Genomic DNA, 14206 nt, shown 5'->3' on the forward strand with positions numbered 1-14206 from the left:
GGAAAACCCCAAACACTAAAAACCAGGACCAAGGGTTTGGATATTCAAAGAAAAGAGAGATACACCCAGAAGGGCACCCTACTCTCATTCTCACTCACAGAACTTGGAAGAGGAAGGGGCTGTTCCACACTGAAAGAAAAGCCCAGCCAGCTGGAAGAGACTCTGCACAGCTCCTATGGGTGCCAGGCACTCTGCTCCAGTTCCATGCCCGGGGTCTCATTCCATCCCCAAACAACTCCATGTGATTAAAAATTAATATCCTTATTTTAGAGATGCACAAACAGGCCCTGGAGGTAGAGGGCTTGCCTGGAGTCCTCTGACATCAAGGCCAAGAGTGTTTACCCACATCGGGGAACAAAGGCACACATAAATACACACACAGGATGAGAAACCACAGAGAAAGATGCACAGGACAGATACACAGGGGAAACCTATACTGGAGGTGAGTAGTGAGAACCAGAGGACACACCCACAGGAAGATGGGCCTGGACCTGGTCCAGCTGGGGGACAGCAAACCCAGAATGGGCAGCATCCCAGGTATCCCAGAACCTAGGACCTGAGGGGTCTTTTGGTTATGACACTTAACAAGGGTGCCCAAAACCCAGTTTACCTATAGAATCACTTGGGCCCTGGCAGGTCAAGGTCAAGAGAATCATCCCTTTCTGGGGCTTGGCCAGCTCAGGACCCACAGAGCCAGGTGCTGGGAGGTCAAGGCAAACATTTCCACTCGCTGAGAAATAGGAACAGCCATGGCAGGCAGACCCTCATCCCAGAGGAACAGGGAGAAACCCAGAGGTGGATCTCTTCCAGGGCCTAAGCCACCAAGTGGATCTCCATGTACGCAGCTGCCAGACCTGTCTGGAAAAAAACCAGGCCCTATTCTAACTGGAGTAGACATGTGTGCTCATCTCCACAGTCTAGGCTAGAAGCAAGAACTTGTACTCAGCTGATTCTGGGCCGTACACCCCAGGGGGACACTTGCAACTTGAATGGGATGTGTATGTTGGGGGGATGGAATTATCAGGGAGAATTAAACAAACAGTGGCGACACAGTCACTGGAGAAAAAGACACATAAGGACGCATACACACCCCATGTGCTCATCAGCCCCATTCCCCGTTCTTTTTTAAAAAAATATGTCTTTCTTGATTTCAGAGAGAGGAAAGGAGAGGTACAGAGAGAGAAACATCAGTGATGAGAGAGTCATTGATCAGCTGCCTCCTGCACGCCCCCTACCGGGGATCAAGCTGGCAACTGGGGCATGTGCCCTGACCAGGAACCAAACGGCAGTCTCCTAGATCACAGGTCGATGCTCAACCACTGAGCCATGCTGGCCGGGCCTATTTCCCCTTCTTAACAGCCCAGAGCAGGCCCAGAACCCCTGCCTTCACCCAATCACAACAGACGCCTGTCAGGGCAGGCCCAGGCCCTGCGCACCATGGAGGGCACCTATACCTGTTAACTCGGTGCCCAGGGTCCCTGCCTCCCTCCACCTGTGTGCACCTATCTTGCTCCCTTGTACCTGGGCCACAACCCAGCAAGAGGAAGTTTTTCCAGCCTCATGGTTGCAGCCCTCTCCAGCCCTCACCATCATGCTGGTTTTCTGCACCGTGACTTCCAGGGCATCCCCCTCCCACCCCAGCCCACCAGCTGCCTTCTGGGCTCCACCCTGCCGCCTTGCCCCACCTCTCTCTCCTGGCCACACCCCAGCGAGCTCTGAAGCCCAGGAGTTCCCAGTTCTCACTTCTAGCTGGAGGGAGCTTCCCTCCTTCTCACCTGACCAAGAGGGACTCTCCCCTCCTGTGACAGGGGGCTGGGGGGGCACTACATTCTCCAGTAGGAAGTCCCCACACCTGCCACAGAGCAAGGGAAGAGTGGGCCTTGACGGGGAGATGCTGGGATTAAGACAACTCTGCAGGTGTCGCCCTCCACAGAGACAGGGCGGAAGAACGTGCTGGCTCTCCCTGGGGGCAGATTACAGTTTGGGAGCTGCACCCCGGCCCTGCCCGCACCCTGACCATAGCCCCCACCAAGGCCCAGCTCTCCACCCAGTGGTCACGCCAAGCTAGTGCAGGGCACTTCTCAAAGAGCCGCCCCCAGCCCAGCCAGGACATGAAGCCCGGATCAGCTCCAGGCACTTCCCCTTCCCCTAGAACCTCCGCTCTGGCCCCCAGGGACAGGGCAGGATGCCCCTCCCTGACCGCCCAGTGCAGGGCCTCACTCAGCCTCACTCCCAGGTCTGTCCTTGCCCTCCTGCAGGCCTCTGGACACAAACTCCAGGGTCCAGAACCTATCCAGGACAGAGAAATTTACTCAGTCCTTACCTGCAGCCCTCATGAAACCTCCACCACCAGGGCAGAGTCTCACCGCTGTCCCCTGCCCTATGAGCCCCAGATACAAGCATTGATGACAAACCCAGGCCCACAGTAATGCAAGCAGCACCATGAAGACAGAGGGGCACCCTCTCATAGGTAATAACACACACCTCGCTGCTGTGACACTAGCAGGCCACAGTGAAACATCAATTCCTGGACCCAGAACCTCCAGCTACAACAGCCCAACTGGTCCCCTGATGGGAGCTAAGGCCAGCAGGAAGGAAGGGGGGCTCCACCAAAACATACTCCTGCTGAGCCCTGCTGTGGCCAACCCATGAGCCCCCACACCCCCTCTGTGCGCCCAGACCTGGAGGTAACTGCCCTTGCTCAGGAAGGCCTGGGAGCCGAGCAGGATGGTTGGAGCCTAGGGAAATGGCAACTCCCTTGGAAGCCTGGGCGAAGCCATGGGGGACAAAGAGAGCGGAAGGCCCTAGACACTGGCCGCTGTAACATTCTAAAGCCTCTCCAGTGGCCACCTCCCTTCCACGTGGTCAGCCCAGCTCCAGGAGAGAAACTTGGGGATGGCTGAGAGTGGTGGGGGGAGAGCCAGCAGGGGGAGAGCTCCCAGCAGGAGTCTGACTAGCTCTCCCAGTCTGCCCCTTTGTCTGTCCCCAGGCGGTTCCCAAGTTCTGAGGAAGATGGTGACCACACCCCAAGCCCCACACACCCCTCCGCCCCCACAGCTTTGCCCCAACCTCTCAAACCAGCTCCTCAGGCTCAGGGTGGTGTGCTCTGCCAGGGCCAGCCAGCCAATTCCATGTTGAGCCAAAGAATCCAGCCTGACGGTGCCGGCACCTCCACCCAGGGCCTCACCTCCCTGGGACTGAGGCGACCCTGGGGACCCCCAGCTCATTCCCTGCCCTTGATGGGCGCTGCCCTCCCCCATCTCAGGCCTCCCACAGTTCACTGTCCTGTCCCACCCTGGGCCTTGGACCTCACCCCCTGAACCAAGAGCAGCTGGTACAAGCCCTCAGCTCTGCGGGGTTAGCTCTTCAAGGAGCTGCCAGACCAGGACTCTTGAATCATGGCTGTAGGGCTCCATATTGGCAGCACTAAGCCCCTTGTACCTTATGTGGCTCCCTGTGTGTCCCTGTTCTCTGACCAATGTCCCTGGACATAAACTCTTAAGGTCAGGGCTTTAGAGACACCCTCCAGTCTCTATCTCCAACAGCCCAGACCCTGCATGCTCTCCCAGCCCAGCTCTCATGGTCCCAGGTCCTCTCCTACCCTCCCTCACCCACAGCTCACAGCAAGGAGCCCCCCAAGCCTGGGGCTCCCTCTACTCCCCACTCACACTCACCTCCCACATGACGGCCCAGCCCTTCATCCCCCTGTGGGGAGAAGGAAGCTTCACCATTGGGGCTGGAAAGGAAGTGCCTGCCACACCCTAGCCCAGGGGTTTCCCTAGAGCAGGCAGAAGAGAGGGGGCAGGACATGAAAGCAGAATCTACTCCCCTAATTTAGACCCAACACTGGTGTGGGGGCCCTAAAATGTCTTCAAAGGCACGTTCAATCCTCCCTGTCCCCCCACATTCGCTTGCCTTCACCTATTACCACAGCCCACCAAGGCGACACTGCATCCCGCAAAACCAACCCAACCCCTGCGATGAGCTAGGCTGTGTGAGGAGGGGCCTGTGATCCCTGCAACTGGAGGCTGGATTCTAATACAGGAAACTTTCAAAAGCAATTACTGGGTGCCCAAGCTCTGCTAGGGACAGAGAGGTAAATATCTGGGACCCCTTCCCCCTGAAACTCCAGGTCATTCTCTAAGGACCCCATGGGAAGATCCCACTCTGCCTTTCCACAGATCCACTCCAGAGAGCCCAGCACTCAGCAGCCACTGCAGGCTCCCTGGGGGCACCTCACCGCCACCTCGATGGCCACACCCAGTGAGAGGCTCCAGCACACACACCACGCGCACAATTCTCTGTGGCCACATCAGGCAGAGGCGTCAGAGCCCTCGCCCACCTGGTGTTCCGGCCCAGTTAGAGCCGCGAGGCGCCCTACCTGACCACTCCGTTCCCCTCCCACGCAAGGGGCACTGCCAGCCCTGCTCAGACTCATGTGTCCCTCCCGGCCAGCGTCGCCTGGGGGCCGCGTCCCCACAGCCCCCAGCCCTGGCACTGCAGGGGGCGCCAAGCCCGGTCAAGGCAGGGCCAGGCCCTGGCACGGCGCACGCCCCCTCCCTGCACGGGAAAGCCTTACATAACACAGCTCGCACACACCCTAAGCACTGCCTTCCCAGCGCCCCGCAGGACCGCCGGGCCCTCTCTCCGCAGCGCGCGCGGAGCGGGTTGCAGAGCGCAGCCCTCCCGCGCCGAGCCGGGCTCCAGCCCCCAGCTCCCACACAGCCCCTTCCCCTCCCCTTTGCCCCTCACCGCTCCTCCCGAGTTCTGGTTTGAATTAGTCACCGGCTCCAACCACCACATTCCTCAGGCTGCTGGCGCCCATCCAGGCGCTGGGGCGGGGGCCGTCCCGCCCGGACGGGTTTGGGAGTGGGCTGGGGGAGAGAGCGCCGCCTCCGGAGGGGAAGGGGCGGTCCCAAGGGCCGGGCCGCAGCACCGGCCCCCTCTCCTCCCGCCCCCAGTGCAGGAATCTCCCTAATTATGTCCCCCACCCCCACTCCCACCCGTCCCGCTGGGAGGCGCGCTGCAAACTTCCAGGCTTGGGGGCCCTGGGGGAAGAGGGAGCTTTCGGGAGCAGGGAACACGGAGGAACAAGAATAGGGTGGGGCAACTGGAGGGGCCTGGGGGGCAGCCAGGAGCAAGGGAGGAAGAGGCGGGAGGTACAGAATTGGGTGGGGCCGGGAGGACTCCGGACGCGGAGTTCTGGCCATAGGTGTCGTGAGAGGGGAGGGACAGCGGAGGGTCGCACGGTGCAAGGGCGCCCGGAGGGGCGGAGGGGCCGCGGCGACGATCTCGGAAACTTCTCCAGTAAACACGGAATAGAACCGAAGCGGCGCGCGGAGCCACCGCCCCGTGGAGAGGGAGTGGGACGGGGCCACCAGGCCAGCAACGCGGCGCCCTGCCGTGCAGTAGGGCCATCACCCGAGAGAAATAAGGACTGCAGCAAAGCGCGCTCTGGAGCGACTTTCCAACTTTGCCCAACTTGCACCCCGACTCCGAAGCCAGAGCTCGGCTCCCAGGGCGCGACGCGTCGCCACCCTGCGGGGCCCCGAGGCTGCCTAGCTTGTTCCAAACTCTTTGAATCCTCACAGCGACACCCACGAAAGTGCCTCGCCCATGCCCTGGACCCCACCTCCCCTCGCCCGCTCCCGGCGTCCAGTTTCCCGACCCCGCCTCAGCGCGCCCGGCCCCTACCTGCGCGCTCAGCCCCGGAGCACAGCCATGGCCCGCGCGGGGCCCGTGGTCACGGAGCTGCGGCGGCTGCGGGCGTCGAGCCCCGGTCGGGGCGGGTCCGGCAGGGCGGGTGGTGCAGTCCCCGCGGCGGAGCTGCTCCGAGTGGCCGGGCCCGGGTGTGGGGAGGCGGCTCTTGTAACTCCGGCTGGGCGGGCGGGTCTGCCCCGAGCTGTGGGGAGAGGGCGGGGCCGGGCGGGGCCCGAGTGGGGTTGGGACGAGCGGACGGGGCCGACTCTGGAGAGACCCGGGACCGGGCCGCTGGAGGCGGGCGGGGGAGGGGTAGAGGAGACCGGGGGCCAGGGGGCGCGCGTGTCTGAGGTGCTACCTTCCCCTGCCCCCATCCACTGCCCCCTGCCCTGGCCCGGGCCTGGATCGACCACCAGCCTATGTAATGTGTGGCTTCGCCCGCAAGAAGCCCGTCCAGCTCTCTGAGGCTCATCCGCCCAGCTGGAGCTGGGAATCAGACATTTTCCAGGAAGGACCAAGGGGTTCAGAAAGCAGTCGAGGGGAGAGGGGGCCTTGGGAGGTTCAGCCGTGACCGACCTCTTGAGTTTTTTTCTGGACACAGGCAACTGCACTTCAAATCCCAGGCCCGGCTCCTCATTTGGTTCCCAAGCGCCACGAGTGCACGCGCCCGCGCATTTCCGGTCTCCCCTCTTTCTGGGGGACCCTCAACCCCTCCCCCAAGAACCGGCCTGGAGACGCCGCCCCAGCTCCTGGAGCCAGGGTCGCCAGCGCCTCCCCACAGCTGCAGCGACACTGGAGTTAGGCCTGCAGCCCTCGCTGCCCACGTTTTCCAGGCTCCCTCTACCTGCCCGTTCCTTCCCGGATCCCCCTCCGAGCCCCGCCTCCACCTCCCACTTGCAGGACGCTTTGTTTCCAAATTTACAGCCATTTCCCACAGCCACTTCCAACTGCATGGAGATTTTATTAAATGCTTAATGATGGGGTGTGGGGTCCTTCTGGCTGTACACACACCCCCTTCCACACCCCCATTCCCTTCTCCGCCATGAATCCTCTATTCTCCCTCCTAGATGGCCACCCACTGACCCCATCAAGCCACCTTTCCTCCCTTTCCAAATGCTGCGGGAAGGCGACCCCAGGCTGGGGACCTGAGCAGACCGGGCCCAGGCAGGAGTGCCCTCCTTGCTGCAAGATCATGAGTGGGTTGGGGCTGAGACCAGAGGCCCTGTCCTCTGAAATGGCAAACATGTTTACAGGCTAAAAATACCCAGCAGCCAACTCTGCTGCCAGCCCTGGGGGCTGTGTCCCAGGTCCAGTTACCCACACAGGGTACAGCCTGTGGGGGAGGGAAGAGACAGCAAAAGGAGACACAGACATGTAGACACTCATATAATGGGCACAGAAAGGTGGAGACACGTGGAGACAGACAGGCATAGGCATGCAGAGACACACAGAGAAAGCGGAGAATTGGGCACCAGCATTTTCTGTTTCTCTGTCTCTGTCCTGTCTCTGTCTCTGTCTCGCTCTCTCTCTGACACACACATACCCAGATAGTGACTCAAATCCACAGCAGAGGCAGTCCCACCATACACATCACAAGCACAGTCATAGACCAAACTTTGTGAAGAATCTCCCTCATTCATTGTGTTCTGCACCCCTTGCCTAGCACCTACCTTATTTAAAGAAAAAAATCTAAACTTTTCAACTTTGGGATGCTTTTTTAAAAATTAAAAAATGGGCCCAGCCAGGCATGGCTCAGCGGTTGAGCATCGACCTAGGATCCTGGAGATCCCAGAGATTGCAGTTAGATTCCGGGTCAGGGCACATGCCGGGGTTGCAGGCTCGATCCCCAGTCAGGGGAGTGCAGGAGGCAGCCGATCAATGACTCTCATCATTGACGTTTCTCTCTCTCTCCCTCTCCCTTCCTCTCTCTGAAATCAATAAAGATATATATTTTTTAAATTAATTAATTAAAAATTTTTAAATTTTAAAAATAAAAAAACAAGACTAATTCTTTCCTTTACCAATGGCTTTAGATTTTTATTTCTTTTAACATTTATTCCGAATTTTAAACATGGAGCAAGAAGTACAGATAAACTAAAGTGGCCTGTAATGCTACAAGCTGGCTAATCCTTGTTGACATATTTTAAATAAAATCAATACTACCATGTGGTAAAGAATGTAAACAATGCAGAAAGGTGGCACTCTCCCTTCTGCCTACCCAGTCCCTCTCCCCAGAAGTAACCACTATGAGCTGTTTACCAAAGGAGTTTTTTAAAAAATACATCTTTATTGATTTCAGAGAGAGAAGTATCAATGATGAGAGTCAGCTATAGGCTGCCTCTTGCACGCCTCTGGCTGGGGACTGAGCCTGCAACCCAGGTGGGAATTGAACCACAATCTCATGGATCATAGGTCAATGCTTTAACGGCTGAGCCACACTGGCCATCAGCTGGGCCAAAGGATTTTTAACTTGATGAAATGAATCATTTCCTTCCTTGAAAGTGCAAGTTTTCCCAGTGCCTATGAAAATCGGGAGCTACTTTACACCTAGGTTTTCAGAAAAATAATTATGTGACATATGCCACAAAAACATAAGGTGTCTGCAAAAAAGGGCTACGGGAGTTTGCAGGGAGGGGCTGGAGCAGGAAAGGAAGAGCAGGCAGGGTGTGGATGCTGCACCCTCACCTCAGCTTGGGGCCCCCCAGGAGTGAAAGAGCAGGGGCTAGTGTCCTGGGCTCAGAGCCAACTTTTCTGCTCCATTGTTTGTTCTGGCCACCCTCTTGATCAACAGGGAAGGAGGCAGGACAGGCTGGTTTGGGGAGCAGTCGCAGAGCAGTGATTACTATACAGGTAGTTCATTCATTCAGGGGCACTACTTCCAGAGAGGGGCGGGGGGGGGGGTTCCTGGGGACTGGCTCTTCCCCCTTCCAGGCTAGAAGGTAGAAAGGGGTAACCAAGACCTTGACCCCCAAGAAACCATGATCCTGTCTGCTGCAACCAGAGCTGGGCTTTCCTAGGTCGGCCTATTAAATAGCCCAGGGGAAGGGAATATTTTCAACAGGTTTTTTTGTTTGTTTTACTCAACAGTTTCCAATGATGTAACTGAAGACACACACTTAGAAATTTCTGCCAACCCTCTTCTGCCCACTGCTGTAGCCCCCCCACTCCTCACCCTCCAAGATACCTGCAGGGTGATTGTGTCTGACACTGCACAGGCACTTGCATGTGTTAATTCTCACACACTCTGGGAGGAAATGGTCTCAGAGAGGGTTAGTGATTTACTTAAAGTCACACAGCCCTCAGAAGCAGGAGTCAAAGCTCCCACTAGCACCTAAGCTCCATGAGGGCAGGGATATCTGTTCTCTGCTGTATGCCTGTGCCTACAGCAGTTGCTGGCACGTAGCAATCACTCAAGAACATATTGAATGAATGAACAAACTATAGGTGTAACTGGCCCCAAAGCCCTTATTCTTTTCACAACAGTATCCTGCACCCCACACTTCCCCTCGCTCTTAGCTCCCCAGCAATTCCCCCATTTGTAGACTTTATGCAGCTGCACAAACATTTACTGTGTCCAAAACTGGGCCGCGTGCTGGTGGTGGTACAGGTGGTAGAGAACCTGACAAGACAGATGGAAGCTCTGCCCTCAAGGCCCTCAGTCCAGAAGGAAATGGACTCTGATGTCCCCTTACCTTGTACTCCGAGTTCCTTGCAGGTCCTGTGCTTTGGAGAAATTGGATGTTATCTTTTCTACCAGGTCATTTCCACAGTCTCTGCGCCCCCCCCAACCCCCCCCACACAGACAAACACAGTATTTTTTAGTTATAATTTGTCCTCTTGGTCCCAACATTGCAAAGAAAAGCTCTGTCAGGTTGCAGATTCCTCGGTCAAAATAAGGGCTATCCAGGAATCTGGCACTCCCCTCCCCCTTTGGAGGCAAAGTCCCACGTCGCAGTTCTGCAGACTCGCTGGCAGAGCCAGGTGCGTTCGAGGACTTGTCATCGCCGGGATACCCCAGCTTCCTCACGAGGGCCACTCCCTCGGGGGTTCCCTAATCTGTACTGTAGTGTCTGAACTTGGACTCCTGTTGCCCAGCGACGTGCCTCTGTTTTGTTCCTATTATGCCTGTTTCCATAGCAACCACAAAGGGGCGTTCTGTGTGCAGGCCCCTGGCCAGGGGATTCCCCTTCCCCTCCCTTCTCACCACAGTCCCCTTCTCTGAAATCTGTGTATTACAGAGAAGGAAAGATGCCGACAGCTCAGAAAGTAATCATAGTTTTTAAACTTCGAGCCCAGAGAGGAAGTGAAGTGTGCAGTCTGTTCGAAGTCTCTGAAAACAGACTTTCCCCACTATGAGGGCGCTTTGGCACATCAACCTTAGAAGCAGAGAAATGACTGTCAGCCCTTCTTTGAGCCATCTGGGACCGATCAGCCAGAACCCACCTCCACCCCAGACCAGACCAGAGATTAGAGTCCCTGCCAAACACCAGGCCCTCTCCGTTCACTCCCATGGTTTCCTAATCTGTCATCTTCCTCGGCTGAACTGCAAACCTAGTGGGTGATTCTGGGATCCAAACTTCATTTCCTAAACCACTCTCAAACCCTAAACTCCTAATCAGATTCAAAATCTGAAGCCAGGTAAAATCTTCCTCCTCCAGCCCAGTTCAAATCCCGGCCTATATTTAAGGCTCAGGCTTCCAATAAGGGGTTCCTGAATCACTCACACGGGACAGATGGGAGACCGCAACTCCCCTACACTCAGTCCTAACTGACCTCCTCAGGCCCAAGCAGAACCCAAGCGACAGTTGATCAGTGAACTAGAGATAAGACACAGGGCTCTTAGTACAGACTCTGGGAGGAAAGGAGGCAAAGAAAGACTGCCAGCGCAAGAGCAAGGGGGCAGAAGTGGGCAGGCAGAGCAGGGCAGGTGGCCACCCCGGCATGGTTGGGTCCCAAGCAGCAGGGAGAGATGGCCATAGAGGCTGGTGAGTTGTGGGTGCGGGGATGCTGTAGGAGCAAGAAGTTAACAGGAAATGTGGTCTTGGGATTAAGGAAAAGAAGCGGCAAGACATGATTGAATGAGGCTGTGTGAGGATGGAGGGAGGGAGAGAAAGAAAAAAGAAGAGCTCAGAACTGGGCTGGGGATTGGGCCCTCTGACTTGTAAACAGGAGCCGAGGGAGGGAGCTGGAATGATCAGAGCAGCCAACGCCCGGCCAGCTCCCTCCCCAGCAGGGTGCAGGGAGCAGGGAGTGGGAAGGGAGGGCCCAGAGAGGGGAACACCAGCCTCCTCTCCCCTTTTTCGGAATGTGTCTTTCTCCCATCCTTTCCAACTTCCTCTGCCTTTCCTCCAGTTCCCGGGGGAAAGGGAGACCAGCCCAGGCTTCCCTCCGTCTGTCCTCTGCTTACGCTTTCCAAGTCTGGCTCAAGGAAATCAGGCTGAGCAGGGAAGGAAGGGCCTAGGCTGCCCAGAGCCTGAGTCACCACATAGTTGAGGTTCCTGTTACTGGAAGCCCAGCCTCTTCTACACCCTGTGCCCTCTGCCCGCCCAGCCCCAGGACTTGGATCCCGAGGGCTGACCCTGCCCCAGGACTTGCTCCACTTCCACACTTCTTACCCTTGTCAAGGCTGCCTTCACTACCGCCCTCTCCCTGCTGCCAACACCTAGGGTGCTTCGTCCACCATGCTCACCCCTCAGCCTTGGAGGGAAGCATCCTCCTGCTCCTCTTAGGAGCAAAAGTGACTCAGTGAGCGGCTGCAGGAACTGTGCAAAGACCAGCATGAGCCCGTGATAAGTCACTTCCCCTCTCTGGGCTTGTTTCCTCATGGGTAAAACAAGGGCTGCTTGCCGTGGTCTCCCTGGCAATCGCTGCTTGAGGTACCTTCTGTGAGTCCAAGTCAAAGAGATGGAGAGTTACTACGGAGTAGAATGGGATAAAGGGGTGTGTTTGCTAACCTGTCCTAACAGTGGGAGTGGGTGGAGTAGGGCACAGACACTGCCACCACAGGGCAGCCAACACCCTAGGCAACTCAGTGACTCAGGTCCCATCGAGAGGCCCACTGGCAGGAAAGCACCCTGTGAGTCAGGGGAAATACGGATGTCCCTGAGGAATGACTGGCCAGGGTCCGCTATAACCAACTCTCACTCACACCTAGAAAGTGGCCAAGCCCACACAGCCCACTTCCTTTGATGGATGCCCTAACCTCATCACACCGCCTCCCTGGCCTGCTCAGCTGCTGCCTTCCCTCTTACCTGGACTCCGAAACCCCTCTGCCCTCAGCACTCAACTCCGCAGCCTTCCCCTCCTCCACCCGCTCCCCCTGCCCTGCCATGTCCCCTCATTTACCCCTTGGCTCTGCCATCCTCACTATCCACCCCCCATCCAGGCAGAGCCAGCCAGATGATTGCAAAAGGGCTGAGCCAGCGGGAGAGGCCCTCACATGACAGCTGCTCCTGCTGCAGAGGGGAGGGGGCAGCTGAAACTAGAGGGAGGCACATTCCTGGGAGATCCGTCAGAAATAGCCCCAAACCCCACAGATCATCCAGCCCCTGCTCTGCTGGCCCCGCCCATTGTGTCAACAAGGTAAAGGGAGCAGGCTCCGGTGGGAATCCGGGGAAAAGGGGAAACAAAGGTGGGCGGGGCTACAAGAGGGGAGGGGATGACAGGAATGAAAAGAGCCCGGATCACCTAAGGTCATCAAAGGTATCTTTGCCACTGGCCGGGTCCCACCTGCCCAAGGAACTTTCTCTCTTACGAGATCCAAGCAGAGCGCTACTCTCCAGCAACTGCCATTATCCTGCACTCCGCCCATCCCTTGGGTGCTGAGGCACTGGGACACCCCAGTAATTCCACTGGAGTAAAACGACAGCCTCCTCCGGGAGCCATGCCAGCCTGGTTAGAGCAAACAGACAAGAGCAGGTGGCATAGTTTCTCTAACCTTTTGGGAGCGCCGGTATTTTAGCTCTGCAGCATTAGGGGACTAGAGAAGAGGGTGGGTACCCCAGGATTACATTCAAACATGCAGGACCAAAGCAAGCTGGGGAAGTTACGGTGCCCTGAGGAACTGCCAGCGGGGTGAGCCAGGGGAGCCACAGCCACCCAGCAAAACCCACTTGATGTTGGAGGGACAGGTCTGAGGACAGAGTGCCGGTTGCCATGAAAACCACAGTATTAATTTCAGAAATGACTGGGTGGAGCCTCCAAAGTGCTTCATTTCTCTCCCTTCAACATTCTAGACCCTTCCCCCACCTTTCAAAAGGGGAAGTGGCACATTTGGGGCACGTAGGCAGCTGGTGGGATGGGTCTGACCCAGAGAGAGCAGCAGCTGTCCAGCTCCAGCTCGAAGCAGGGCATGAGCAGAATGACAGACGACCTAGGTCTTTCTTGGAAGAACTTTAAAGGCTTTTGACTTTTTAAATGACTTAAGCCAGAAGTGCCAACAAAGCTAAAATAAATAGCTGCTTAAAACCAGTATCTATCTAGTGGTTTATCTACAAGCTAAACCAGATCTCGGCTGTGCCTACTCACACTCCCGGCCCTGGAAAGCTTTTATCTGCACTCAAATGCACCTCCGAGCCGGACCCCTATCCAGTTTCTCAACCTCCCTTCTCCAGACTCTGAGGTTTTGCCCAGTAAGTGGATAAAATAGCCTCTTCCTTCCCTCATCCTACCCCAGTTCTCCAAGACCATGCTTGGCTCTTAGCCCCACTCTGCCTGAGACCCCAGCCCTGCCAGCACACAGCACACGCTGAGCTGCGGATGCAAGGATGCCAGCTCTTGGTGGTGCACGGGTGGCACGGGCCTCCCTGGCACATGGGAAAACAGCACAGCAACCGGAGACGTGTCCCAGGCGCAGGTTCTCATTGGCTGCCCGAGGCAGCCTGTGCCCCCAACCAGCTGGGAGGAACTGGGGAAAGGCTGGGTTCAGGTGAGCCACTGGGGCCCCCCCTTGATGGGATCGATGGGATGGGGAGGGTGCAAGTCCAGAGCTCGAAGCCGTTCAGTGACTCAGGCCTCCCAGGGGCAGGGTGGGGACCAAATCAGCTCCAGATGTACTTCTCCTCTTTCCAGCCCCACATCTACTGCTAGAAACTCCCATTAACCTTTCTTGCCTGTCCATCTGGACAGGGAAGAGGCCCTTCCATCCCACCCCTTTTTGGAGGCCAACTGCTAATCTTCCTGAGGCCACAACCCTCTCCCCTCGTGCCTCCCAGCCCACCTCCACTTGTGGGTAACTGGCCCTCCCCCAAGCGCAGGCCTGGCCCCATCCAACCACCTGGCTGCCCTCCTCGCCACCAAACCGCCAGAGCTAGAGGCACAGGACGCAGGAGGTGTGGATGAGTCACTCTTCCTGCAGTCTCAGAGGAGACTAGAAGGCGGGGTCCCAGCCCCCTAAAGCCAGAGCTGGCCAGTCCACTGGGCTGCAGCCTGCCGCAGCCCAAGATCCGGCTTACCCAGCAGAAAAGGCCCCTTTTCAGCTGGGCTCCACTCCTGGGCCTCTCAGACC

General features: G+C 57.2%; 1 protein-coding gene across 1 annotated transcript in view; it reads right to left on the minus strand.

The window, feature by feature from the left end:
- Positions 1-5825, minus strand: part of AHNAK (AHNAK nucleoprotein) — a 29707-nt gene extending 23882 nt beyond the window's left edge. Inside the window, exon 1 of the mRNA XM_087821915.1 lies at positions 5695-5825. The gene's annotated coding sequence lies outside the window, so the exon portion shown is untranslated. The remainder of the gene's footprint in view (positions 1-5694) is intronic.
- Between the last annotated feature and the right edge of the window lie 8381 nt (positions 5826-14206).

This window comes from Miniopterus natalensis, chromosome 11 (genome assembly GCF_054644295.1).
Source record: "Miniopterus natalensis isolate mMinNat1 chromosome 11, mMinNat1.hap1, whole genome shotgun sequence".
In the NCBI taxonomy this organism is placed as follows: Eukaryota; Metazoa; Chordata; class Mammalia; order Chiroptera; family Miniopteridae; genus Miniopterus; species Miniopterus natalensis.